The 27,074-nt window shown below is 44.4% G+C and overlaps 1 protein-coding gene across 1 annotated transcript in view; it reads right to left on the bottom strand.

Moving 5' to 3' along the window:
• Window positions 1–18,389, bottom strand: part of LOC115110616 (diacylglycerol kinase gamma-like) — a 162,276-nt gene extending 143,887 nt beyond the window's left edge. Inside the window, exon 1 of the mRNA XM_029636431.2 lies at window positions 17,827–18,389. The gene's annotated coding sequence lies outside the window, so the exon portion shown is untranslated. The remainder of the gene's footprint in view (window positions 1–17,826) is intronic.
• Between the last annotated feature and the right edge of the window lie 8,685 nt (window positions 18,390–27,074).

Genomic DNA, 27,074 nt, shown 5'->3' with positions numbered 1-27,074 from the left:
ATATGCAGTGTCGTCAGACAGTACACCGAATACTACTCTCTCCAGACTCACTGACCACTGTTTCTTCCTCTACTGTAAGCTTTAATATTTCATTCGGCTGAGGTTTTTGAAAGCTCTATATCTTGCAATAATGTGTTGATGTGATTTAAAAACAAAATTGAAAGGAACATATTTACATGTATATACTGTAAGTTGATTCTACCTCTCTCTCTTACACACACTCACCTACAGTCTTTCTTTTGAACACAGCAATCAAAATAACACTCACACTTTCCTCTTCCACCTGTGTGTGTCCAAATTCTGAGAGCACAATCAGCCACCTACTGATCAGCATCTGAATCGTATTCCTCTCCAAGGGTAGCCTAGTCCCAGATCTGTTTGTGATGTCTTGCCAGTATTCAAGGTCAAGACAGCGCAGTCTGATCCCGGATCTGTTTATCTTTACACTGCCAAGGGAAACAAACTTTACCGTCCCTCCCTTGTTCTATTACGACCAGGGCAAATGTTTACCGGTTCTCTCCCATTTCAGGAAACAGACATGCAAAATGTGTTAAGAACGACCTGCAAAACGTGTAAAGAAAAATCACGGTAGGACTAAAGGGAGTGAGCGTGCACTCCACCTCGAGTGTACTCTACCTCGCTAGTACCTACTGAAACATAAATGCACAACTTGCACTGGAGTGAGCCGTTTATCTCGCCTGACTGGCTGGAGCATGTTAGAGAGACAGCACTGCCAAATTAGGACACTGATCACCACGACGATAAAAGAGGAATGGAGGTGCAAGACATCACCTTCCCTAGAGAGAGAGAACGAGGGAGAAGGGGAGAGAGGGGAGGAGGAAGAAAGGAGAGAGGCAGAGAAAGAGGGGGAGCGAGAGAGGGGGAGAGAGGTAGTGGGAGAGCGAGATAAGGAAATACATGGAGTGAGGGGTAGTTTGAAAGAGCATAATCAGTCAAAGGTAATGAGAAGACAGCCAATGCCAGACAGGCACAGCTAGGACTCAAATCCACAAGCATCTCAGTACTGATCTAGTATCAATTTAGATCATAGTGAATAAGATTATATAGACGGGGGGGCTGATCCTAGGTCAGCACTCCTGCTCTGAGACTCTTGATACACGCATGTTTCACCCAGTATTCAGTTCATCTTCCATTCAGATAACACGGGCTAGCCTAAACCAGTCCAACATGAGCTAGCCTACACTAGCCCAGCACAGGCTAGCTCACATCAGCCCAACAAGGCACTAGCCCATATTAAGCCCACCACAGGCTAACCCACACGAAGTTCATACCAGTCACAGGCTAGAGGACACCAGCCCAACATGGGCTAGCCCACACCAAGCCCAGCACGGGCTAGCCCATACCAAGCCCAGTTACTTCATAATGTAGAGATGGGTGCTCATTAAAATATTTGAGGGCGTGGTTTGCAAATTACCCAATGTTTATTAAAAATTGCTGACATCATTCAAACCAATGAGTGTTCTGAACTTTAAAACCAATTATCTTGGAAACATATTTTTTCAGATAGAACCTTATAGTTCTAAGGTCACTAGTTATTTTTGTGCAACCATTACTGAGAGTGCCATTCCAGTTTAAACGTTCCTTGGTGTAAAATCCTCAAAAAATGAAATTTGTACACTGCCAATAATAAAGTACATGTGACATATGAGAAACATCTCAATTATAGAAATATATTCGATAGCAACACATTGTGCCAATGTGGACATGCTTGCTGGCAGGAAGCAACAATGGAATGCAGGATCCCCTCTTCAGAAAGTGACTGTGGTACTCATGATAAAAGCATCACAATGTCTCCTCATCAGTCAGTATAGGCCCTGACCCTCTATCGGCTGTCAGCTTGAAGTGACTTGTTTGTATGAGTGTGGGGATGTGGCAAGGCTTGCAAACTATCACAAATTATAAAGGGAAACCCAGCCGTGAGATGTCCAGTGATGCTAGCCTACCAGACTAGCTAAAATCCTTCTATATTTGCTTTGAGGCAAGCAACACGGAACCATGTCTGAGAGTACCTCACATCAACACCATCATCCCAGACACCCTGGACCCACTTCAATTTGCATACCACATCAACAGATCCACAGATGATGCAATATCTATTGCACTCCACACTGCCCTCTCCCACCTGGACAAAAGGAAAACATATTTGAGAATGCTGTTCATTGACTATAGCTCAGTGTTCAACACCATAGTGAGCTACAAGCTCATCACTAAGCTCAGGACCCTGAGACTGAACATTTCCCTCTGCAACTGTATCCTGGACTTCCTGATGGGCTGGCCCCAGGTGGTGAGGGTAGGCAACAATACATCCTCCACGGTGACTGTCAATACGGGGGCCCCTCAGGGGTGTGTGCTTAGTCCCCTCCTGTACTCGCTGTTCACCCATGACTGTGTGGCAGCCCACGACTCCAGCACCATTATTAAGTTTTCTGACAACACAACAGTGGTTGGCTTGATCACCGACGACAATGAGACATTATATAGGGAGGAAGTCAGTGACCTGGCAGTCCCACAACCTCAGTAAAGGAGCTGATCATGGACTACAGGAAACGGAGTGCCAAGCACATCCCCATCCACATAGGCTGTAGTGGAGGGGGTCGAGATTTTCAAGTTCCTCTGTGTCCACATCACCAAGGAATTATCATGGTCCACACACACCAACTCAGTCGTGAAGAATGCACTACTAACGCCTCTTTCCCATCAGGAGCCTGAAAAGATTTGGCATGGGCCCTCAGATCGTCAAAAAGTTCTACAGCTGCACCATTGAGAGCATCTTGACTGGCTGCATCATCATTTGGTATCGCAACTGCTTGGCATTCGACCACAAAGCGCTACAGAGTGTAGTGCGCATGGCCCAGTACATCATTGGGGCTGAGCTGACATCCATGACTTCTATACAAGGTGGTGTCAGAGGAAGGCCCTAAAAATTGTCAAAGACTCCAGCCACCCAAGTCATAGACTGTTCTCTCTGCTACCGCACGGCAAGCGGTACCGATGTACCAAGTCTGAAACTTAACAGCTTCTACCCCCAAGCCATAAGGCTGCTAAATACTAAATGCTACTGTTTATTATCTATCCTGTTGCATAGTCACTTTATCCCTACCAAAAAATATATGAATAAGTGTTTTTATTGTCACATTCACTTAATGTACAAAACATTAGGAACACATTCCTAATATTGAGTTGCACCGCCTTTTGCCCTCAGAACATCCTCAATTAATTTGGGGCATGGACTCTACAAGGTGTTGAAAGTGTTCCACAGGGATGCTGGCCCGTGTTGACTCCAATGCTTTCCACAGATGTGGCAAGTTGTCTGGATGGGGGTGACGGAACATTCTTGATACACACAGGAAACTGTTGAGAGTGAAAAACCCAGCAGCGTTGCATTTTTTGACAGACTCAAACCAATGTGCCTGGCACCTTCTACCTACTACCGTTCAAAGGCACTTAAGCCTTTTGTCTTGCCCGTTCACCCTCTGAATGGCACACATACAAGATCCATGTCTCAATTGTCTCAAGGCTTAAAAATCCTTCTTTAACCTGTCTCCTCCCCTTCATCTACTCTGATTGAAGTGAATTTAACAGGTGACTTCAATAAGGGGTCATAGCTTTCACCTGGTTGGTCTATGTCATGTAAAGAGCAGGTGTTCCTAATGTTTTGTACACCAGATAGGTGCAGTGAAATGTGTTGTTTTACAGGGTCAGCCATAGTAGTATGGTGCCACTGGAGCAAATTGGGGTTAAGTACCTTGCTCAAAGGAACATCAACAGGTTTCCACCTTGTCGGCTGGGGTATTTAAACCATCGACCCTTCGGTTACTGGCCCAATGCTCTAATCATTAATGACCTCGTATCCCTGCCAGTCGACTCGGCACTGGTACCTTGTGTATACTGTATAGCCAAGTTATCGTCACTCACTGTCTATTTATTCCACTTTGTATTATGTGCCTGTGTGTGTGTAGGGAAGAGAGATGAGATGGGGACAGAAATAGGAATAACTGCTGGTCTGGAAAAAACATAACCAATTTACTGGGTAACAAAAGAAAACCATGTCAACAGTGGGGCACTCAGGAAAGAGGACAAGCTGATGTTGAACCGAAGTGTCACTGTGTCAAAGGCTTCCGACTGTAACCAGGGTAAGGGTCAAATTAATTTCAATTCAGCCAATTCAATAAATACACTGAATGAGGAAAACTCTTCCTGACTTGACTGAATGGAATTGACATGAACCCTTTCCATAACCCCAATGGCCTCAGTGTGTGAGAGGGCAATCGAGGAAAGAAAATTACAGATGGTTGAGGAAGGAATTTTGACTGGCAGTTGTCATGGCAGTTGCACCTAAAATCTAAAGACAGTTTCTGTTTACAGACAAGCTGGAGGTCCAGATGACTTTCTGGGCAATTAACTGAATCCAAACAACTGAATACTAAATACTAAACTGCAATTGTGTAGTCCACTTAGTGTTAAAAGCAATGCAAAGAAGGAATAAAGATCAACTTTTTCAAATTATTTTTTTCATTATGAATGCTGAGCCTCAACCAGCTACTCACCAAAAAATCAATGCCCTAAAGAAAAATGTCAGTGATTCTTTCATAGCTTGCAAAATACATTTTCAGGTATCATAGCTAAAGATCACTAGCACGCAATTATCTCTGATATGCACTGACCCTGAACCTATAAGGTCACTATGAACATCCATCCGTAAGGAATGGGCCTGACCTGCGCACACCTGCAATCCCCCTACTGTTTATTTGGGTGCCACCTGCTTTGCATGTGTGTTCTTCATCATTGTGAAGACCACATAGGCAACACCTTAAAATATGTCATATATTAGCTTATTCTCAAACGTTCACAGTCATTGATCTAGGATCAGTTCCATGAAGCTCTATGAACTGCCTTGCCATAACTCAATTTGAATGGGACTAATAGTACATTTGAATGACACACACACTCGGATTAATACACAGAGGAAAAAGCATCATGCCTTATTAATTGAGCATCCAGCAGCCCACTGAGGTCTAGTAGGGGATACAGGTCAGTCTAAAATGGATTGAACCACTTGAGCCCTGCTCTTTGATCGTCCTTCCTGACTCAGCCAGGCTCATTATCAGCTACAGTATAGCAGCTCATCACTCTTGTGCTGATAACTGTGGATTGGAGGACTGAATTTCATTAGATGTTCTGACAGGACATGAGGAAAGGGGTACAGACCAAAGGCAAAGTTCAAGTCAAATCTTTCATCTCCTGTTAGTTTAGTGAGAGAACTGGAGCATAGTCAACCTTAGGGCCTTGGACCGAGGGAGCTTGGACTTTGCCCATAAATGGTATTTGTCCATGATTTGCTCTGTCGGTACGTCAGACAGGATGCTGAAACAGTCCAACACACACATGCACGCATGCGCACACACACACACACACACACACACACACACACACACACACACACACACACACACACACACACACACACACACACACACACACACACACACACACACACACACACATACACACACACACACACACACACACAATCCTTCTTCTTGATCTGAGACAAACACAGAATTAGCACCTCTCATCCATGTAATCACGACTCATCTTCGTTATCTTTCTAAATAGGATCTTGTCCTTAGTGCCTCCCCTAACTCCTCATCACACAAAATGTAGCTTGACTGTTTTTATTCAGCTTTCTCCCCCCTGTGCACCTCCTTAGCTGAGAAAGCATCAGAGCTCAGCAGCCAGGCTGTTAGGGCTCTCTATTCTCTTGAGGGCGGGGGGAGGCTCAGAAATACCCCAAGTATTTATGGAGGGGCTGCTGGGTGTCATGGCAACAGGGGGATTGGTATGAAATTGTGGAACTGTGTCTGTTGTGGTAGTGGTGAAGCCAAGCTACAGTATACTGTACTAGATACTAAAGGCCATGCATGGGCAAGCAAGACCAGGCCTGTTCACATCCCAGACTCAGGTTGTTCCTTATCCCTTCTGACCAGCTCCAGCATTGGGAGGGCTGGTTCTGAAGAGGCCTGGGGCTGGGAGACAACCAGACTGAGAGGCAAACATTTATATGATGAAAATGAACACCTGTACATCAGAGGTAAGAGGGTTTTTTATGGAACATGAAAACATATTTTAGATTTAGTCATGTAGAGTATCTTACTACGGGCTCTGAATATAAAAATTCACAGGATGGGTTATTCATTACAAAAGCAATAACTAACTCGATAATTCAGCACGACTCCACATTAGATCGAGTACCCAAGAGAAACATGTATAAACCACAAGTTACAACTATTGTGTCCAATTACACTTGACTTTTTTGACAAATCAAATCAAATGTTATTTGTCACATGCGCCGAATACAACAGGTATTTCACCTTACAGTGAAATTCTTACTTACAAGCAAACCAACAATTCAGTTTAAAAATATATATTTTAAAAAGTAAGAGGTAAGAATAACAAATAATTAAAAAGCAGCAGTAAATAACAATAGCGGGGCGAAATACAGAGGGTGTCGAAGTAATTGAGGTAATATTTACATGTAGGTAGAGTTAAAGGGACAATGCATAGATAATTACAGAGAGTAGAAGCAGCGTTGGGGGGGATGCAAATAGTCTGGGTAGCCATTTGATTAGATGTTCAGGAGTCTTAAGGCTTGGAAGTAGAAGCTGTTTAGAAGCCTCGTGGACCTAGACTTGGCGCACTGGGACCGCTTGCCTTGCGGTAGCAGAGAGAGCAGTCTATGACTAGGGTGGCTGGAGTCTGACAGTTTTTAGGACCTTCCTCTGACACCGCCTGGTATAGAGGTCCTGAATGGCAGGAAGCTTGGCCATGGTGATGTACTGGGCCGTACGCACTACCCTCTGTAGTGCCTTGCGGTCGGAGGCCGAGCAGTTACCATACCAGGCAGTGATGCAACCCGTCAGGATGCTCTCGATGGTGCAGCTGTAAAACCTATTGACGATCTGAGGACCCATGCCAAATCTTTTCAGTCTCCTGTGCAGGAATGGGTTTTGTCGTGCCCTCTTCACGACTGTCTTGGTGTGCTTGACCATGTTAGTTTGTTGGTGATGTGGAAACGAAGAAACTTGAAGCTCTCAACCTGCTCCATTACGGCCCCGTCGATGAGAATGGGGGCATGTTCGGTTCTCTTTTTCCTGTAGTCCACAATCATCTCCTTTTTCTTGATCACGTTGAGGGAGAGGTTGTTGTCCTGGCACCACACACGGTCAGGTCTATGACCTCCTCCCTATAGGCTGTCTCAAACATTGTCAGTGTTGTGTCATCAGCAAACTTAACGATGGTGTTGGAGTCGTGCCTGGCCGTGCAGTCATGAGTGAACAGGGAGTACAGGAGGGGACTGAGCACGCATCCCTGAGGGGCCCCCGTGTTGAGGATCAGGGTGTTGGATGTGTTGTTACCTACCCTTACCACCTGTGGGCGGCCCGTCAGGAAGTCCAGGATCCAGTTGCAGGGGGATATGTTTAGTCCCAGGGTCCTTTGCTTAGTGATGAGCTTTAAGGGCACTATGGTGTTGAACGCTGAGCTGTAGTCAATGAACAGTATTCTTACGTAGGTGTTCCTTTTGTCCAGGTGTGAAAGGGAAGTGTGGAGTGCAATAGATATTGCATCATCTGTGGATCTGTTGGTGCAGTATGCACATTGGAGTGGGTCTAGGGTTTCTTGGATAATGGGGTTGATGTGAGCCATGACCAGCCTTTCAAAGCATTTCATGGCTACAGACATGAGTGCTACGGGTCGGTAGTAATTTAGGCAGGTTATCTTAGTGTTCTTGGGGACAGGGACCATGGTGGTCTGCTTGAAACATGTTGGTATTACAGTCTTAGACAGGGAGAGGTTGAAAATGTCAGTGAAGACACTTGGCAGTTGGTCAGCGCATGCTCGGAGTACACATCCTGGTAATCCGTCTGGCCCTGTGGCCTTGTGAATGTTGACCTGTTTAATGGTCTTACTCACATCGTCTGCAGAAAGCATGATCACACGGTCGTCTGGAACAGCTGATGCTCCCATGCATGTTTGATTGTTAATTGCCTCGCTGTGAGCATAGAAGTTATTTAGCTCCTCTGGTAGGCTCGTGTCACTGGGCAGCTCTCGGCCGTGCTTCCCTTTGTAGTCTGTAATAGTTTGAAATGAAATCACTATTATCTACCATTGTAATGAAATCCCTATTATCAGACTATTGATCAACTTCCCAAGAGAGAAAGCAACAACATGTTAATCAATCACCACCTTCCGGAGACACCTGAAACCCCACCTCTTTAAGGAATACCTAGGATAGGATAAAGTAATCCTTCTCCCCCTCCCCCCTTAAAAGACCTAGATGCACTATTGTAAAGTGGCTGTTCCACTGGATGTCATAAGGTGAAAGCACCAATTTGTAAGTCGCTCTGGATAAGAGCGTCTGCTAAATGACTTAAATGTAAATGTAAATGTTACCCAACATTAGTTACAGCCGTAGAATTAGAATGAGTAAAACAAGATTCCCCATTCAATGGCAAAAATGATAAGCGGAAACCACACACGTAGAACCTCTCATTCTAATAATATGGTTACAGATGGGCATCTTTTCCTTTTCTGATAATTGGGCTTAACAGATGTCTTTGTTTGAATCCCAAATGGCACCCTATTTACTACGCAGTGCACTAAGCAAATATAGTGCACTACATAAGAAGTAGCCATTTGGGATGCAATTTTCTGTTTGTAATCAATCACCTGGAGACATCCTATGAGATTGGTCATGTTAATCACATGGAACCACTGGAGGAATATTCTTACTCACTTATTGATTCTTTTTCACTCCATGTCACAAAACAGGAGCTGTCCACAACGGCTACAGTGGGACGTCACTGTCAATGTCCCCCATCTTTTCACTTCCTTAACCACTACCTGCTATTACAAACCTAACCTAACCCTGACAACCTCCCTTTATCGTGGATGATTGTAAACAGTAATCTAAGTGGCACCACAGACCCTCCTACAGTATAAGCACACATAACAAACACACTTACACTCACCTACGCAGGCACACACACTACGCATGCACACACAGGCATGCGCACCCTCTGATTTCCCAGAGGTCTCTATCTCTCTGAACAGATTCCAGATGCCGACCCAAAATAAAGCCGTTGGAGAAGAGGGTGCCGGAACAGTCTTCTAGTGAGGCTTCGGATGCGTGCACACCACCCACCGCTTCCACGTATATTACTCGCTAATGTCCAGTCCCTAGGTAACAAAGTCAACGAAATTAAGGCAAGAGTTGTTTTCTAAAGAGATATCCGGGATTGTAACATACTCTGTTTCATGTAGACATGGCTAGCTGGGGACATGCTGTTGGAGTCATTACAGCCAACAGGATTTTCAGTGCATCACGCTGACAGGAACAAACATCTCTCCGGTAAGAAGAAGGGCGGGGGTGTATGTTTCATGATTAACAACTCATGGTGTAATTGTACAAGAACTCAAGTCCTTTTGTTCACCTGACCTAGAATTCCTCACAATCAAATAGGCAGAATCTAAAACAGGAAGGGTAGCTTCAGACAATAACATTGATGTATACGCTGACTCGGTGAGCGAGTTTATAAGGAAGTGTATAAGAGATGTTGTACCCACTGTGACTTCCCTAACCAGAAACCGTGGATTGATGGCAGCATTTGCGCAAAACTGAAAGCATGTACCACCACATTTAATCATGGCAAGGCAACTGGAAACATGGCCGAATACAAACAGCGTAGTTATTCCCTCCGTAAGGCAATCTAACAAGCAAAGTATCAGTATAGAGACAAAGTGGAGTCGCAAATCAGTGGCTCAAACGCGAGACGTGTGTCTCAGGGTCTACAGACAATCACGGATTACAAAAAGAAAACCAGCCCCGTCGCGGACATCGACATCTTGCTCCCAGACAAATTAAAACAACTTCTTTGCGCGCTTTGAGGACAATACAGTGCCACCAACAAGGCCCACTCCCAAAGACTGTGGGTTCTCCTTTTCCATGGCCGATGTGAGTAAAACATTTAAACGTGTTAACCCTAGCAAGGCTGCCGGCCCAGATGGCATCCCTAGCCACGTCCTCAGAGCATGCGCAAACCAGCTGGCTGGTGTGTTCACGGACATATTCAATCAATCCCTATCTCAGTCTGCTGTTCCCACATAATTCAAGATGACCACCATTGTTCCTGTTCCCAAGAAAGCTAAGGTAACTGAACTAAATGACTATCGCCCCATAGCACTCACTTCTGTCATCATGTAGTCCTTTGAGAGACTAGTCAAGGATCATATCACCTCCACCCTACCTGTCACCCTAGACCAACTCCAATTTGCTTACCGCCCCAATAGGTCCACAGACGATGCAATCGCCACCACACTGCACACTGCCCTATCCCACCTGGACTAGAGGAATACCTATGTAAGAATGCTGTTCATTGACTACAGCTCAGCATTCAACACCATATTACCCTCCAAACTCATCATTAAGCTTGAGACCCTCGGTCTCGACCCCGCCCTGTGCAACTGGGTCCTGGACTTCCTGATGGACCGCCCCCAGGTGGTGAAGGAAGGAAATAACATCTCCACTCCGCTGATCCTCAACACTGGGGCACCACAAGGGTGCGTTCTCAGCCCCCACCTGTACTCCCTGTTCACCCACTACTGTGTGGCCATGCACGCCTCCAACTCCATCATCAAGTTTGCAGACACCATTACAGTGGTAGACTTGATTACTAACAATGACGAGACAGCCTACAGGGAGGAGGTGAGGGCCCTCGGAGTGTGGTGTCAAGAAAATAACCTCTCACTCAATGTCAGCAAAACAAAAGAGATGATCGTGGACTTCAGGAAACAGAAAAGGGAGCACCCCCCTATCCACATCGATGGGACAGCAGTGGAGAAGGTGGAAAGTTTTAAGTTCCTCGGTGTACATATCACCGACAAACCGAAATTGTTCACGCACACACACAGTGTGGTGAAGAAGGCGCAACAGTGCCTCTTCAACCTCAGGAGCCTGGAAAAATGTGGCTTGTCCCTGAAAACCCTCCTTAACTTTTACAGCTGCACAATTGAGAGCATCCTGTCGGGCTGTATCACCACCTGGTACGGCAACTGCACTGCTCACAACCGCAGGGTTCTCCAGAGGGTGGTGCGGTCTGCACAACGCATCCCCGGGGGTAAACTACCTGCCCTCCAGGGCACCTACAACACCCAATGTCACAGGAAAGCAAAAAAGATTATCAAGGACAAACAGCTTCTATCTCAAGACCATCAGATTGTTAAACTGCCAGCACTAGCACAGAGAGGCGGCTCCCTATCTACAGACATTCGCAGGATGGGTTATTCATTACAAAAGCAATAACTAACTTGATAATTCAGCACGACTCCACATTAGATCGAATACCCAAGAGAAAAGTGTATAAACCACGGGTTACGACTATTTTGTCCAATTGCACTTGACTTGTTTGACAAATGAAATCACTATTAACTACCATTGTAATGAAATCACTATTATCAGACATTGCATTATCTTAATTTTACCTATGACTATTGATTAACTTCTCAAGAGAGAAAGCAACAACATGTCACCCAACATTAGTTACAGCCATAGAATTAGAATGAGTAGAACAGGATTCTCCATTCAAAGGCAAAGATGATAAGCTGTAACCACACAATTAGAAATGAATAGAATGGACATAGAACCTCTCATTCTAATAATATGGTTACAGATGGGCATCTTTGCCTTTTCTGATAACTAGGCTTAACATATGTCTTTGGTTGAATCCCAAATGGCAGTGCACTACTTCTGTATGGCTCCAAGCAAATATAGTGCACCACATAGAAAATAGCCATTTGGGATGCAATTATCTGTTGGCCACTTTAATAAATGGAAACCTAGCCACTTTATTAATGTCACTTTAAGAATGTTTACATATCTCGCATTACTCATCGCCTATGTATATACTGTATGTACTTCCGGCGCCGACAGAGATGGCCGCCTCGCTTCGCGTTCCTAGGAAACTATGCAGTTTTATTTCTTACCTTAGTACCCCAGGTCATCTTAGGTTTCATTACATACAGTCGAGAAGAACTACTGAATATAAGATCAGCGTCAACTCACCATCAGTACGACCAAGAATATGATTTTCACGACGCGGATCCTGTGTTCTGCCTTTCAACCAGGACAACGGAATGGATCCCATGCGGCGACCCAAAAAAACGACTCCGTAAAAGAGGGAAACGAGGCGGTCTTCTGGTCAGACTCCGGAGACGGGCACATCGTGCACCACTCCCTAGCATTCTTCTCGCCAATGTCCAGTCTCTTGACAACAAGGTTGATGAAATCCGACCAAGGGTAGCATTCCAGAGGGACATCAGAGACTGTAACGTTCTTTGCTTCACGGAAACATGGCTCACTGGAGAGACGCTATTGGAGGCGGTGCAGCCAGCGGGTTTCTCCACGCATCGCGCCGACAGAAACAAACATCTTTCTGGTAAGAAGAGGGGCGGGGGAGTATGCCTTATGGCTAACGAGACGTGGTGTGATCAAAGAAACATACAGAAACTCAAATCCTTCTGTTCACCTGATTTAGAATTCCTCACAATCAAATGTCAACCGCATTATCTACCAAGAGAATTCTCTTCGATTATAATCACAGCCGTATATATTCCCCCCCAAGCAGACACATCGATGGCTCGGAACGAACTTTATTTGACTCTTTGCAAACTGGAATCCATACATCCTGAGGCTGCATTCATTGTAGCAGGGGATTTTAACAAGGCTAATCTGAAAACAAGACTCCCTAAAATGTATCAGCATATCGATTGCGCAACCAGGGCCGGAAAAACCTTGGATCATTGTTACTCTAACTTCCGCGACGCATATAAGGCCCTGCCCCGCCCTCCTTTCGGAAAAGCTGACCACGACTCCATTTTGTTGATCCCTGCCTACAGACAGAAACTAAAACGGGAGGCTCCCACGCTGAGGTCTGTCCAACGCTGGTCCGACCAAGCTGATTCCACACTCCAAGACTGCTTCCATCACGTGGACTGGGATATGTTTCGTATTGCGTCAGATAACAACATTGACGAATACGCTGATTCAGTGTGCGAGTTCATTAGAACGTGCGTTGAAGATGTCGTTCCCATAGCAACGATTAAAACATTCCCTAACCAGAAACCGTGGATTGATGGCAGCATCCGCGTGAAACTGAAAGCGCGAACCATTGCTTTTAATCAGGGCAAGGTGACTGGTAACATGACCGAATACAAACAGTGCAGCTATTCCCTCCGCAAGGCTATCAAACAAGCTAAGCGTCAGTATAGAGACAAAGTAGAATCTCAATTCAACGGCTCTGACACAAGAGGTATGTGGCAGGGTCTACAGTCAATCACGGACTACAAGAAGAAAACCAGCCCAGTCACGGACCAGGATGTCTTGCTCCCAGGCAGACGAAATAACTTTTTTGCCCGCTTTGAGGACAATACAGTGCCACTGACACTGGCCTGCAACGAAAACATGCGGACTCTCCTTCACTGCAGCCGAGGTGAGTAAAACATTTAAACGTGTTAACCCTCGCAAGGCTGCAGGCCCAGACGGCATCCCCAGCCGCGCCCTCAGAGCATGCGCAGACCAGCTGGCCGGTGTGTTTACGGACATATTCAATCAATCCCTATACCAGTCTGCTGTTCCCACATGCTTCAAGAGGGCCACCATTGTTCCTGTTCCCAAGAAAGCTAAGGTAACTGAGCTTAACGACTACCGCCCCGTAGCACTCACTTCCGTCATCATGAAGTGCTTTGAGAGACTAGTCAAGGACCATATCACCTCCACCCTACCTGACACCCTAGACCCACTCCAATTTGCTTACCGCCCAAATAGGTCCACAGACGATGCAATCTCAACCACACTGCACACTGCCCTAACCCACCTGGACAAGAGGAATACCTATGTGAGAATGCTGTTCATCGACTACAGCTCGTCATTCAACACCATAGTACCCTCCAAGCTCGTTCTCAAGCTCGAGACCCTGGGTCTCGACCCCGCCCTGTGCAACTGGGTACTGGACTTCCTGATGGGCCGCCCCCAGGTGGTGAGGGTAGACAACAACATCTCCACCCCGCTGATCCTCAACACTGGGGCCCCACAAGGGTGCGTTCTGAGCCCTCTCCTGTACTCCATGTTCACCCACGACTGCGTGGCCACGCACGCCTCCAACTCAATCATCAAGTTTGCGGACGACACAACAGTGGTAGGCTTGATTACCAACAACGACGAGACGGCCTACAGGGAGGAGGTGAGGGCCCTCGGAGTGTGGTGTCAGGAAAATAACCTCACACTCAACGTCAACAAAACTAAGGAGATGATTGTGGACTTCAGGAAACAGCAGAGGGAACACCCCCCTATCCACATCGATGGAACAGTAGTGGAGAGGGTAGTAAGTTTTAAGTTCCTCGGCATACACATCACAGACAAACTGAATTGGTCCACTCACACAGACAGCATCGTGAAGAAGGCGCAGCAGCGCCTCTTCAACCTCAGGAGGCTGAAGAAATTCGGCTTGTCACCAAAAGCACTCACAAACTTCTACAGATGCACAATCGAGAGCATCCTGGCGGGCTGTATCACCGCCTGGTACGGCAACTGCTCCGCCCACAACCGTAAGGCTCTCCAGAGGGTAGTGAGGTCTGCACAACACATCACCGGGGGCAAACTACCTGCCCTCCAGGACACCAACACCACCCGATGTTACAGGAAGGCCATAAAGATCATCAAGGACAACAACCACCCGAGCCACTGCCTGTTCACCCCGCTATCATCCAGAAGGCGAGGTCAGTACAGGTGCATCAAAGCTGGGACCGAGAGACTGAAAAACAGCTTCTATCTCAAGGCCATCAGACTGTTAAATAGCCACCACTAACATTGAGTGGCTGCTGCCAACACACTGACACTGACTCAACTCCAGCCACTTTAATAATGGGAATTGATGGGAAATGATGTAAAATATATCACTAGCCACTTTAAACAATGCTACCTAATATAATGTTTACATACCCTACATTATTCATCTCATATGCATATGCATACGTATATACTGTACTCTATATCATCTACTGCATCCTTATGTAATACATGTATCACTAGCCACTTTAACTATGCCACTTTGTTTACATACTCATCTCATATGTATATACTGTACTCGATACCATCTACTGTATCTTGCCTATGCTGCTCTGTACCATCACTCATTCATATATCTTTATGTACATATTCTTTATCCCCTTACACTGTGTATAAGACAGTAGTTTTGGAATTGTTTGTTAGATTACTTGTTGGTTATTACTGCATTGTCGGAACTAGAAGCACAAGCATTTCGCTACACTCGCATTAACATCTGCTAACCATGTGTATGTGACAAATACAATTTGATTTGATTTGATTTGGTATACTGTATCCTTCACTATCTATTCTTTACCATCTATTGCATCTTAGCTGCTCTGTCACTGCTCATCCATATATTTTATACTTATATATTCTCATCCCATTCCTTTACCAGATTGTGTGTATCAGGATTTGTTGTGGAATTGTTAGATATTACCTGTTAGATATTGCTGCACTGTCAGATCTAGAAGCATAAGCATTTCGCTACCCTCACAATAACATCTGCTAACCATGTGTATGTGACCAATAACATTTGATTTGATTTGTTTTGAGCTCAGAGAACGTGATCAGCATAGTCAATTAGTGGTGGTGGTGGTGAATGAGACTCGTTCCTCCTCATTCTCTGTAGGCAGGCAGGTCTTCACTCGGTGTATCATGCAAGAACAGAAGCATCCTACATTGTTTATTACCCAGCCTGCGATTCAGGCATCCGGTCCGGGCGTGAATAACCATTGCTTTCAGTAATTGGATGATGAGGCGTAATTAAGAGTGCTGATTCGATTTGATCAAAGTCTGGCGCCTGAATCACATGGTACAGAGAGAGAGAGAGAGAGAGAGAGAGAGAGAGAGAGAGAGAGAGAGAGAGAGCAAAGCTTGAGGTAAACGGTGACAGCCTTGACAAACAGAGGTGAGGACTGGAAATCTGTGACAGCTATCACTCGACTCGTCCCACAGCAGCACAGTCAAAAATGTGCTGCATGTTTTTTAATGTGTGAAAATGTGCAACATTAGAATCTATTTATGAGAATGCAACTCTTCTGACAACACAAGTTCTTGTGAGAAATAAACCATGACAAAAAGGGGGTAAGTTGAGCCACCCTTTTTTCTGGCAAACCATACACAAAACGGATCATTTGACAAAATATTTAGTCTGTAAAAGAAGAAACCACTTGGAAAAAGTGATAAGCAAATGAATGTATCATGTCAGAGGTTTCCTGGTTGTTCTAAACATCAGTTAGGGGGATGCAATATAAGCGTGAATATGAAGTCCCTTAACCTAACAAGAAAATGCATCCTTATAGCTGTATGGGCTAATATTATCAACATGTTTGCCTTTGGGTAAGTTGAACCAATGGTCATGAGGTAGGTTGAGCCAATGGTTGAACCAATGGCCATGAGGTAGGTTGAGCCAATGGTTGAACCAATGGCAAGTTGAGCAAGTGGTTTCTTCCCAGGCGTATTGCAAGGCATTATCGCCTGAATATGAGGCAACAATAGAGCCTGTGTTAAAAGTGTTTAAAAAAATAACAAAGATGTTTTAGGTGTTAAGCCTGTTTTCAAATATGCTTAAAAGGATTAAAAGACGAAAACGTGATTGGGATTGTCTTGAACTGTGTTTGGGAAATAAAGATCTAGAGGCGAAAGAAACGCACACCTATTTAGGCGAGGTGCTGGCTAGCGGAGTGGAACACAAAAATAAATAAAAGAGAGCCACACACTCTAGGAGCTCAGATGCAAAAATATTTATGCCCAACGTTTCGACAGGCAATCTGTCTACATCAGTGTATAAAGATAAAATAAATAAAGATGGACATGGTTTAAAAAAGGTAGTGGTAATATTTAATTCAGTACAGAAAATTTTAGACGGCTTAACTTACCCTGAGCTGTGGCTCAATTTACCTAAGTAAAAGTTGTGCCAAGAGACCACTTATTTTGGACAATACATTTTTTCAAAACTGTTTTGTTTACAATAATTCTGATTATTTCCATACACAACATCCTAACATATATGTAGATATCTTTGATAGAAAGAACACTATATTTCCCTTGACGGAGTGATGCTGAATGTAAAAAATATCTCAACTTACCCCACTCTCCCCTACTGTTCATCCACATTTTTGTGTATGTAGACATTCTACAAATATGTCCAAAACATGACTATCCGTCTTAGACATCATCCAACATGGCTAAATATAAGAAATAAAATCCTGCTTGATGTGTCTGAGAGAAAGGACAGTAGGGTGAGTTCAGTGGAATGACAGAGTAACTGTGTTTCTTTATGGCTCCACCACAACAACCAATATATCAACACACACTGTTACTTAGGACAAAACAGAATGAGTGAAAGTGAAAGGCACTTGGCAAGATGGAAGGACAAATAAACGCACACACACTCACACAGACACACACACACGCACACACACACACACACACATTCCAGCGAAACAGGGACAGATGCGAGAGCGAGAAAGCGGTCAAGGGCTGGTCAGAAAGTAATAATCAATGGACAATGATTGTCCGCGAAAAGAGATGGAGAGAAACATGGAGTTAAACAGAGAATGAGAGAAACATGGAGATAAACAGAGAAACAGAGAGAGAAACACAGTGACAGAGAAAGAGATAGAGAATCACAGCTTGTCCCATACCTCTGCCCATCCCAGTAGTTTTGCTGTCTGTGTGTGTGTTCCTTCCTTCAGTATGGGTTGATAGGCAGTCCGTGCTCTCCCTTCCCCCGTGAGCAGAGCAGCGAGCCCCTCACAACACAAACCGGCAGCTACAGCTACAAAGAGCAGAGCCACAGCTACACAACACAGCTCCAGCTACACAGAGAGGCACAGCAAAGGCACTGGAGCCCCGGCAGAGGTAGCAACATCCCTCCCTCCCATTCAGCCTGAATTAATTAAGCTTTTTTCCTCTCTCTCCCTTTTGCTTAGTTCCTCTCCTTCGCTCTGTTGCTATATAGCTTCCTCTCTCTCTGTCTCTCTCTCGCTCTCTGTCTCACTCACTGTCACCGACTCTCTCTGTTCAGTTCCGTCACTCTCTCTCTCTTCTCTCTGTTTCTCTCTCTGCCCTAGTGAGTGCTGCTTTGCAGATCCTATGTGATTATTTTCCCAGCCTTAGCAGGCTGAAAATGTCCCTGCACTTTCTTTTCTGACACCCTGTTTACATAGAGCTGTTCACTCTCCCGCTCTCTCCATCAATATCTCTCTTTATCTCTCTCGCTCTCTCTCTCGCTCTCTTATCGACACTGCTTTGCCAAAGCGCCTCCAGCCCCCCTACCCTGTAAACCACTAGAGCTCGTGCCTCTCTCTCTCCCTCTCCCCCTCCCCTTCATCCTCTCCCTCCCCATCTCCCTCCCTCCCTCACACACTCACAGTGCATCCTGTGTGTTGGTAGTATATCTCAGAGAATTCCAAATATATAATTTCAATATATTGGCCTATTGCGCAGGCCATTTCTTAGAAAAAAACAAAAACAACCAACATCACAAACATGCACAGCAACACACACTGCCGTGACTTCCACCGAAGGTGGTTCCTCTCCCTGTTCGGGGGATGCTCGGCGGTCGGTGTCACCGGCCTACTAGCCATCACCAATCCATTTTTCCTTTTCCGTTTGTTTTGTCTTTGTTTCTTTCACACCGGGTTTCATTTGCTTTCATTTCTGTGTGTATAATTACCCCTGTTGCCTGCCTAGGTTAGTGCGGGATTATTCGTGTCATGTTGCTCGTTAAGGTTGTGCCTTATTTATTTTCACGTATTATACCGAGTGTGTATAAGTTTAGGAGCGTAGTTTTTCCTCTTTCCGTGAGTAACTGGTTTCTCTTTTGTCGAGGGCGTTATTTTGGTATTGTACCTGACCTATATGTTTGTGGACTTGCCTAGTAAAAAACGCTACTCGGACATCTCTGCTCTCCTGCTCTTCACCTACCTCTAAACACAATCACGTAACACACACACACAAGTTGATGTTAATTTGACAGAAATCCTGCATTATTTCCTGGCAAATGTGAGCTAAATAGGGATAATGTATAGTCAGAGAAACAGGAGAGAGCATGCCCTTTCTCTCTCTCTCAGTCTTTTCTATCTCTTCTGTTGTCTCTCACTACCTCACCTCTGTTTGTTTGCCAATTAATCTTACACTGAACTTATTTCAGCTTCATTAAAGTAGCTGTCCAGTGAAAATCTTTATTTTACAAGTTAATATTCTGTTAACTCATACCCAAATAATGTTGTTGACTCGTCTTCTACTTGTATTTGTGCCCAAACCATACAAACCAAAACACTTTTAAAAAAACACCTCAAACTTGCTATTTCCTCATAGAGAATTATGTCATTGTGCTGGCTGAGTTTGCGAATCAGCAGTCTACTCATGTGAATATTTTTATGACCGATATACACCCACTCATACTTAGAAAAGTACGTATTTCACTCATATTGTAATTAATTATAGGTCATATTTCATAGAAATCTGGAAACACTGGACAGTTACTTTAAATAAATAAACTCAATACATTTGTAACTATTAAAAGAGTTATGGCTATTTCTATGACACAACTAAAAGGACATCAGCCAAACAAAACAAGAACTAAAGTGATACAAGTAGCCATGCACACTTAGAAAAAAGGGTTCCAAAGGGTTATTTGGCTGTCCCCATAGGACAACCATTTTTGGTTCCAGGTACAACCCTTTTTAGTTACAGGTAGAACCATTTTGGGTTCCATGTAAAACCCTATGTTCTACATGGAACACAAAATGGTTCTACTTGGAACCAACAGGGTTCTACCTGGAACCAACAAGGTTTATTTAGGTTCTAGATAGCACCTTCTTTCTAATAACGTGGGTAGGCAGGGGGCATAATGCCAAGCACCTAGAAGGGTGGTAGTATACAGAGAGAACAGCCCTATACCATGAGTGCTCTGTAGAAGGACATACACAAAGCCCTAAGAAAGCCTCGTCCCAAACAGAACGAGCCCCTGGACAGGCAACAGTCACAATACACTAGGGGGGTGAATACGTACTCAAAGGAACATTACTTTTGTTGATTTCCTCCACAGTGCCAGTAAAATGCTTTAGCATCAGAAAAAAACAACTTTTATCTAAAGTCTTTTCCACTTTCTAAAGAATGTTTTGATATTCAGTGAGACGTTCAGAAGATTCTAGGCTGTTAAAATGTCATGAGGGATGATGCAACTTAACTTAAAGGTCAGATTGGGAGGATAACAATAAGGGTTTTCTTACCCTCCTGGACATCAGCCAAATAATGTTCTTATCAGCTCAAATATTAGCTATGTTTTTACCACTCTGAATAACAGACAAAGCTATATGTTCTTATCACCCGAATCTCAGCCAGCCTAAAGTTTATCAAAGTGCAAGGGGCTTTAGTAATACCAGTAATGCTAGTAATGCTTTATTTGAGTGGCAGACAAAGGGATAAAAATAGGTCCAGAGTGCTCCGCCCCTCCTGCCTGATCAAAAGCAGACTGTTTTAATCTGGCTTGTTCTTTCTTTCTTTTTTGGCAAAGCCGCAATTACAGTACAGCTCTACTCTTAGAGAACTTTATTTAGCTCAAGTCCTTCATGTTGGTAGACAACCTGTAGTCAACGCTCCATGATGCAACAACTGTCAAGGAAAGTAGAAGAAAGGTTACTGCTTCAGTTACAACCTCACATCTTCTTGTTCTGTGGAACAGTTTACCAAGCTACCAGAAAACTGTCATAAGAGTATAACTGTAATATGTCAATGAGAAATAACATGGTGATTTGATTAGGGGTATTCTTTTACGAGGTGACTCTTAAACGGGCTCTGGGCTGTTGATATGGCTGTAAATTGTAAATATTTTTAATTGGTGCTACTGTTGTTGTTTTTGATTGAATTGAGTGTAAAGTGTCCATCTTGCCCACCTGCCACCTTGCTGCCAAAGAGGACAATGGAAATAAGCTTCCAGTCTTTATTGTGTTTTTATTTACATTTACATTTAAGTCATTTAGCAGACGCTCTTATCCAGAGCGACTTACAAATTGGTGCGTTCACCTTAAGACATCCAGTGGAACAGCCACTTTACAATAGTGCATCTAAATCTTTTAAGGGGGTGAGAAGGATTACTTTATCCTATCCTAGGTATTCCTGAAAGAGGTGGGGTTTCAGGTGTCTCCGGAAGGTGGTGATTGACTCCGCTGTCCTGGCGTCGTGAGGGAGTTTGTTCCACCATTGGGGGGCCAGAGCAGCGAACAGTTTTGACTGGGCTGCGCGGGAACTGTACTTCCTCAGTGGTAGGGAGGCGAGCAGGCCAGAGGTGGATGAACGCAGTGCCCTTGTATGGGTGTAGGGCCTGATCAGAGCCTGGAGGTACTGAGGTGCCGTTCCCCTCACAGCTCCGTAGGCAAGCACCATGGTCTTGTAGCGGATGCGAGCTTCAACTGGAAGCCAGTGGAGAGAGCGGAGGAGCGGGGTGACGTGAGAGAACTTGGGAAGGTTGAACACCAGACGGGCTGCGGCGTTCTGGATGAGTTGTAGGGGTTTAATGGCACAGGCAGGGAGCCCAGCCAACAGCGAGTTGCAGTAATCCAGACGGGAGATGACAAGTGCCTGGATTAGGACCTGCGCTGCTTCCTGTGTGAGGCAGGGTCGTACTCTGCGGATGTTGTAGAGCATGAACCTACAAGAACGGGCCACCGCCTTGATGTTAGTTGAGAACGACAGGGTGTTGTCCAGGATCACGCCAAGGTTCTTAGCGCTCTGGGAGGAGGACACAATGGAGTTGTCAACCGTGATGGCGAGATCATGGAATGGGCAGTCCTTCCCCGGGAGGAAGAGCAGCTCCGTCTTGCCGAGGTTCAGCTTGAGGTGGTGATCCGTCATCCACACTGATATGTCTGCCAGACATGCAGAGATGCGATTCGCCACCTGGTCATCAGAAGGGGGAAATTTATTTAAATAAATTAAATTTATCCTCGATAATTTTGTATGTAAATGGTGTCTCCGGTTGGAGATGCCTACTACTTTTATTTATCTAATCAATTCAAATCAATCAATTCTGATTCACTGCAGTGCTGTTCACGACTCTCTCACGACTCCACTTGCACACTATCCTCCCTCAGCCTCAGACATTAAGTTCAAGTTGGCTAATAAGGGTGGGGGCACTGGGCACGTGTGGACTCTGTCGTTGATGACCTTTAAGTGTCTAACCGTCTTGGGAAGGTTTGGGAGGCGTGCCTGATAGGGTGGTTTTCTCTGAATGTTACAGAAGTGTCACCGCACTAAATAGAGATGGCCTGCCTCCCACGCAACACCCACTAAACATCACAACAATACAGTTCCTCTGGAGAGCTTACAGTGGCTTCAGAAGGTATTCGTACCCCTTGAATTATTCCACATTTCATTGTGTTACAACCTGAATTCAAAATGGATTATTTTTGTGTTTGTTTGCCCATGTACACACTATTCCCATAATGACCATTTTCAGGTCTTGCATAGATTTTCAAGTAGATTTAGGTCAAAACTGTAACTTGGCCACTCAGGAACATTCACTGTCTTCTTGGTAAGCAACTCCAGTGTAGATTTGGCTTTGTGTTTAAGGTTATTGTTCTGCTGAAATTCTTCCAGTATCTGGTGGAAAGCAGACCGAACAAGGTTATCCTGTAGGATTAGCTCCATTCCGTTTCTTTTTTATCCTGAAAAACCCCCAGGTCCTTAACGATTACAAGCATACCCATAACATGATGCAGCCACCACTATGCTTGAAAATATGGAGTGTGGTACTCAGTAATGTGTTCATTTAGATTTTCCCCAAACACAACACTTTGAATTCAAGAAAGAAAGCTGTCAATTAAGTTAGTATTATGGAACAACCACAGTGTTGTTGATATAGCCTTAGTTTTCTCCTATAACAGCCATTAAAATCTGTAACTGTCTTAAAGTCACCATTGGCCTCATGGGGAAATCCCTGAGCGGTTACCTTCCTATCTGGCAACTGAGTTAGGAAGGACGCATGTATCTTTGTAGTGACTGGGTGTATTGATACACCATCCAAAGTGTAATTAATAACTTCACCATGCTCAAAGGGATATTTAATGCCTGCTTTTTTATTTTTACCCATCTACCAATAGATGCCCTTCTTTTCAAGGCATTGGAAAACCTCCCTGGTCTTTGTGGTTGAATTTGTTTGAAATTCACTGCTCGGCTGAAGGACCTTCCAGATAATTTTATGTGTGGGGTACAGAGATGAGGTAGTCATTCAAAACGCATTATTGCACACAAAGTGAGCCCATTACGTGACTCATTACGTGACTTGTTAGGCACATTTTTACTCCTGAAGTTATTTAGGCTTGCCATAACAAAGGGGTTGAATACTTATTGACTCAAGACATTTCAGCTTTTCATTTTTTATTAATAAAAAAAAAAATGTTGATTCCAACATGGGTTATTGTGTGTAGGCCAGTGACCCCCCAAAAAATCTGAATTTAATCCCCTTTTAAATTCAGGCTGTAACACATCAAAATGTGGAAGAAGTCAAGGGGTGTGAATACTTTTTGAAGGTACTGCATGTGTGTTGTGTCCTAAATGGCACCCTATTCTGTACTTAGTCACTATATAGGGAATAGGGTGACAAAACCAACTACTGTATGGGTTTCAGAGTCCAGAACAAGAACCTGATAAACAACTGTATATAACATATGAGAAATTGAATATACTGTAAAAGAATATATACAAAAATGTACATAATACTGTCTACGTAATACAATAGAAACATTGAGTTATAAACTACAAGAGTGAAGGACAGCACTTAACGCACACTGTCAACAAATGCTCTAAAGGGCATGCCAAGGTGTGTGTGTGTCATTGTGTATGGGAGGTGTATGTGTAATATTGTGGTGTGCTGTTTCACTTCCTGCCATGTTCCTATTCTCATGTGTCTGTTCTTTTTCAAATGAGTATCACCGATAGCATCACAAACCAGAAACCACACACAGTTTTAGTTTACAATCAAAATTGTATCACATACACATGCATTTCCACATACGAACACACACAGGGGTTGAGGGGGGGGATGACTGAGGTGAGGGGTTGATTGTCGTGGGGAGAACCTGCTGCTATTGTAACAGCGATTGTGTGACCCTACGTTCCCTATACATCCCTATGTACGTTGATCTACGGCCTCTTACTTCCTCCTACGTCTTACGTGGTGGCTGTAACATCCTGTGTGTGGGTGTGCATGTGTTATCATATGTGCATGCATACAGTATGGGCGTGCATGGTACATACGTACATGTGCATGCGTGTGCATCCCTGCAGTGCGGGGGGTTTGACTGTGACTGAAACCTCTAGTAATCCCAGTAACACATGGTAGAGCAACGTGGTTCCCTGGCACCTCAGACTGGACCACAGAGAGAGCAGAGAGAGCAGACCTGGAAGACAAGGGTTCAATCAGACAGTTAAGGGTAGGTGATCTGAACTGAACCCCCATGGATTGGTACAGCAAGTGTGCACAGGGAGAAATTGGATGCTTTTGTTTGTTTGTGGGTTTGTTGAGAGGAAAAACAGAAGAACAATGTATTTGTTTACTATAAGACATTGGAGTGTAAATATTTGACCCGCTGAGTAGTGTGTTGGATGCCTTTGAGATCTTCGGTTTAGTTTCACAGGATTAGTTTCACAGGATGATTATGTCTAAACTTCACTCAAGCCATTATATTCATCAATGTAGGCAAGGAACAAAAATGTAAGAACACACCATCTCAATAATGCTTACCAGTAATATAGGTGGGAGAAGGTACTATAATAACTACCAGCTTTCTAATGCCAAATTACAATTTACTGGTTGACAGATTAGATAGAAAATAGATTTGATATTGATATTTTAAAAATATAATTACACAATCCAGTACAAAATACAACCACTTTGGCCACTTAGTCCCAATACATCCATCCCTGTCACAACTCCCGCCGAAGTTGGCTCCCCCGCCTGTTCGGGAGGTGCTCGGTGGTCATCGTCACCGGCCTACTAGCCGCCACCGATCCCTTTTTCTTTTCGGTTAGTTTTGTCTCATTTGTTACACCTGTTCCCATTTTGTGTGTGTTTGATTTGCTTCCCTATTTAGCGTGTGGAACCCGCCCCTTTGTTGTGTGGGATTATTTTCATGTTCACGTTGTGTCGTTGGTGTTGTTTGTGCTCTGGACCGTGTTACCCGTTGTTTTGGGTTGGTCAGTGTTTTGGCGCCCTGCGTGTTTGGGCATTTACTTTTGGTGCCGCATTAAAGTGCATCTTTCCCCTGGACCTCTCTGCTCTCTGCACCTGATTCCTCTCTACACACCTAGACAGCCGTGACAATCCCTCACCAGAGTAGGACCATGGCTCTACCTATGATAATGTATGAGTCTCCCAGCTGGGTGATAGCCAGTCTGAGCCCAGCCATGCAGATACATTACACTGCAGCCAATAATCAGATCCATATCCGGCACATCGAGCAGCCAGTGGCCCGTGACGCCCCACGGGAACAGGGCAGGGGGAGAGACAGGAAGCTAGGTCATCAAACTGTTTGTACATCTGTGTGTTTGTGTGTGGACTACCCACACAGACTGTGTGGCGAAGAAGGCGCAACAGAGCCTCTTCAACCTCAGGAGGCTTGTCACCTAAAACCCTCACAAACTTTTACAGCTGCACAATTGAAAGCATCCTGTCGGGCCGTATCACCACCTGGTACGGCAACTGCACCCCCCGTAACCGCAAGGCTCTCCAGAGGGTAGTGCGGTCTGCCCAACGCATCACCGTGGGCAAACTACCCTCCCTCCAGGGCACCTACAGCACCCGATGGCACAGGAAGGCCAAAAATGTCATCAAGGAAATCAACAACCCGAGCCACTGCCTGTTCACCCCATTATCATCCAGAAGGCAAGGTCAGTACAGGTGCATCAAAGCGCGGATCGAGAGACTGAAAAACAGCTTCTGTCTCAAGGCCATCAGACTGTTAAACAGCCATCACTATCACATTAGAGGCTGCTGCCTATAGGCATACACTAGAAATCTCTGGCCTCTTTAAGGAATAGAACACTAGTCACTTTAATAATGTTTACATATCTCATCTCGTATGTATATATTGTTTTCTATATGTTGGAGGAAATTATGGTTGAAATGACTAATTATGTATACATTCCAATCAGAACTGACTAGTCCAAATGCTATAATGTACTGTACATATATGCATTTTCTCTCTTGCTCCCATTCCCAATTGTATATAATATAGTCAGGAGTTTAGTAACAATGACGGTCTGTTCCTTGTACAAATGAATGTACTATCTCCAGATGGCAGGGACGGACTATCTCCAGACTGTCTAGAATGCTGATTTATACTGACTGACCTTGACTTCAGGCGTGGAGCGAAGGCTCGAGAACTATAGGGCCTCTCTACCGGTGTCATGAAAGAGATAGAACATTTAGAAAACGCTGATGTCATTTTCAGTTAACGCTGACGTCATTTTCAGTTTATAACCTGTGGAAAAATGTGTATGTGGCAGTATGCTCTTGTAATAAACGCTGTTACCTGACTTTTAAGACTGGTCTCGATCTATTTCATGCATAATTAATGAATTTACAACTCATTAATGAAATAGAGAGAGTGCGAATTTGGTTTTGGCTACAAAACATATAGGAATTTAGAATTCCTCTAACACTATACTATTCTACTGTATCTTAGTCCGTTCCGCTCTGACATCGCCCGTCCATATGTATATAGTCTTAATTAATTCCTACTTAGATTTGTGTGTATTGGGTATATGTTGTGTAATTTGTTAGATATTACTGAACTGTTGGAGCTAGAAGCACAAGCATTTCCCTACACCCACAATAACATCTGCTAATCACATCTATGTGACCAATACAATTTGATTTGATTTG

Source organism: Oncorhynchus nerka, linkage group LG3 (genome assembly GCF_034236695.1).
Source record: "Oncorhynchus nerka isolate Pitt River linkage group LG3, Oner_Uvic_2.0, whole genome shotgun sequence".
Classification (NCBI taxonomy): Eukaryota; Metazoa; Chordata; class Actinopteri; order Salmoniformes; family Salmonidae; genus Oncorhynchus; species Oncorhynchus nerka.
Note: the sequence above shows the minus strand (reverse complement) of the source record. Positions and strands in the feature narration are given on the sequence as shown.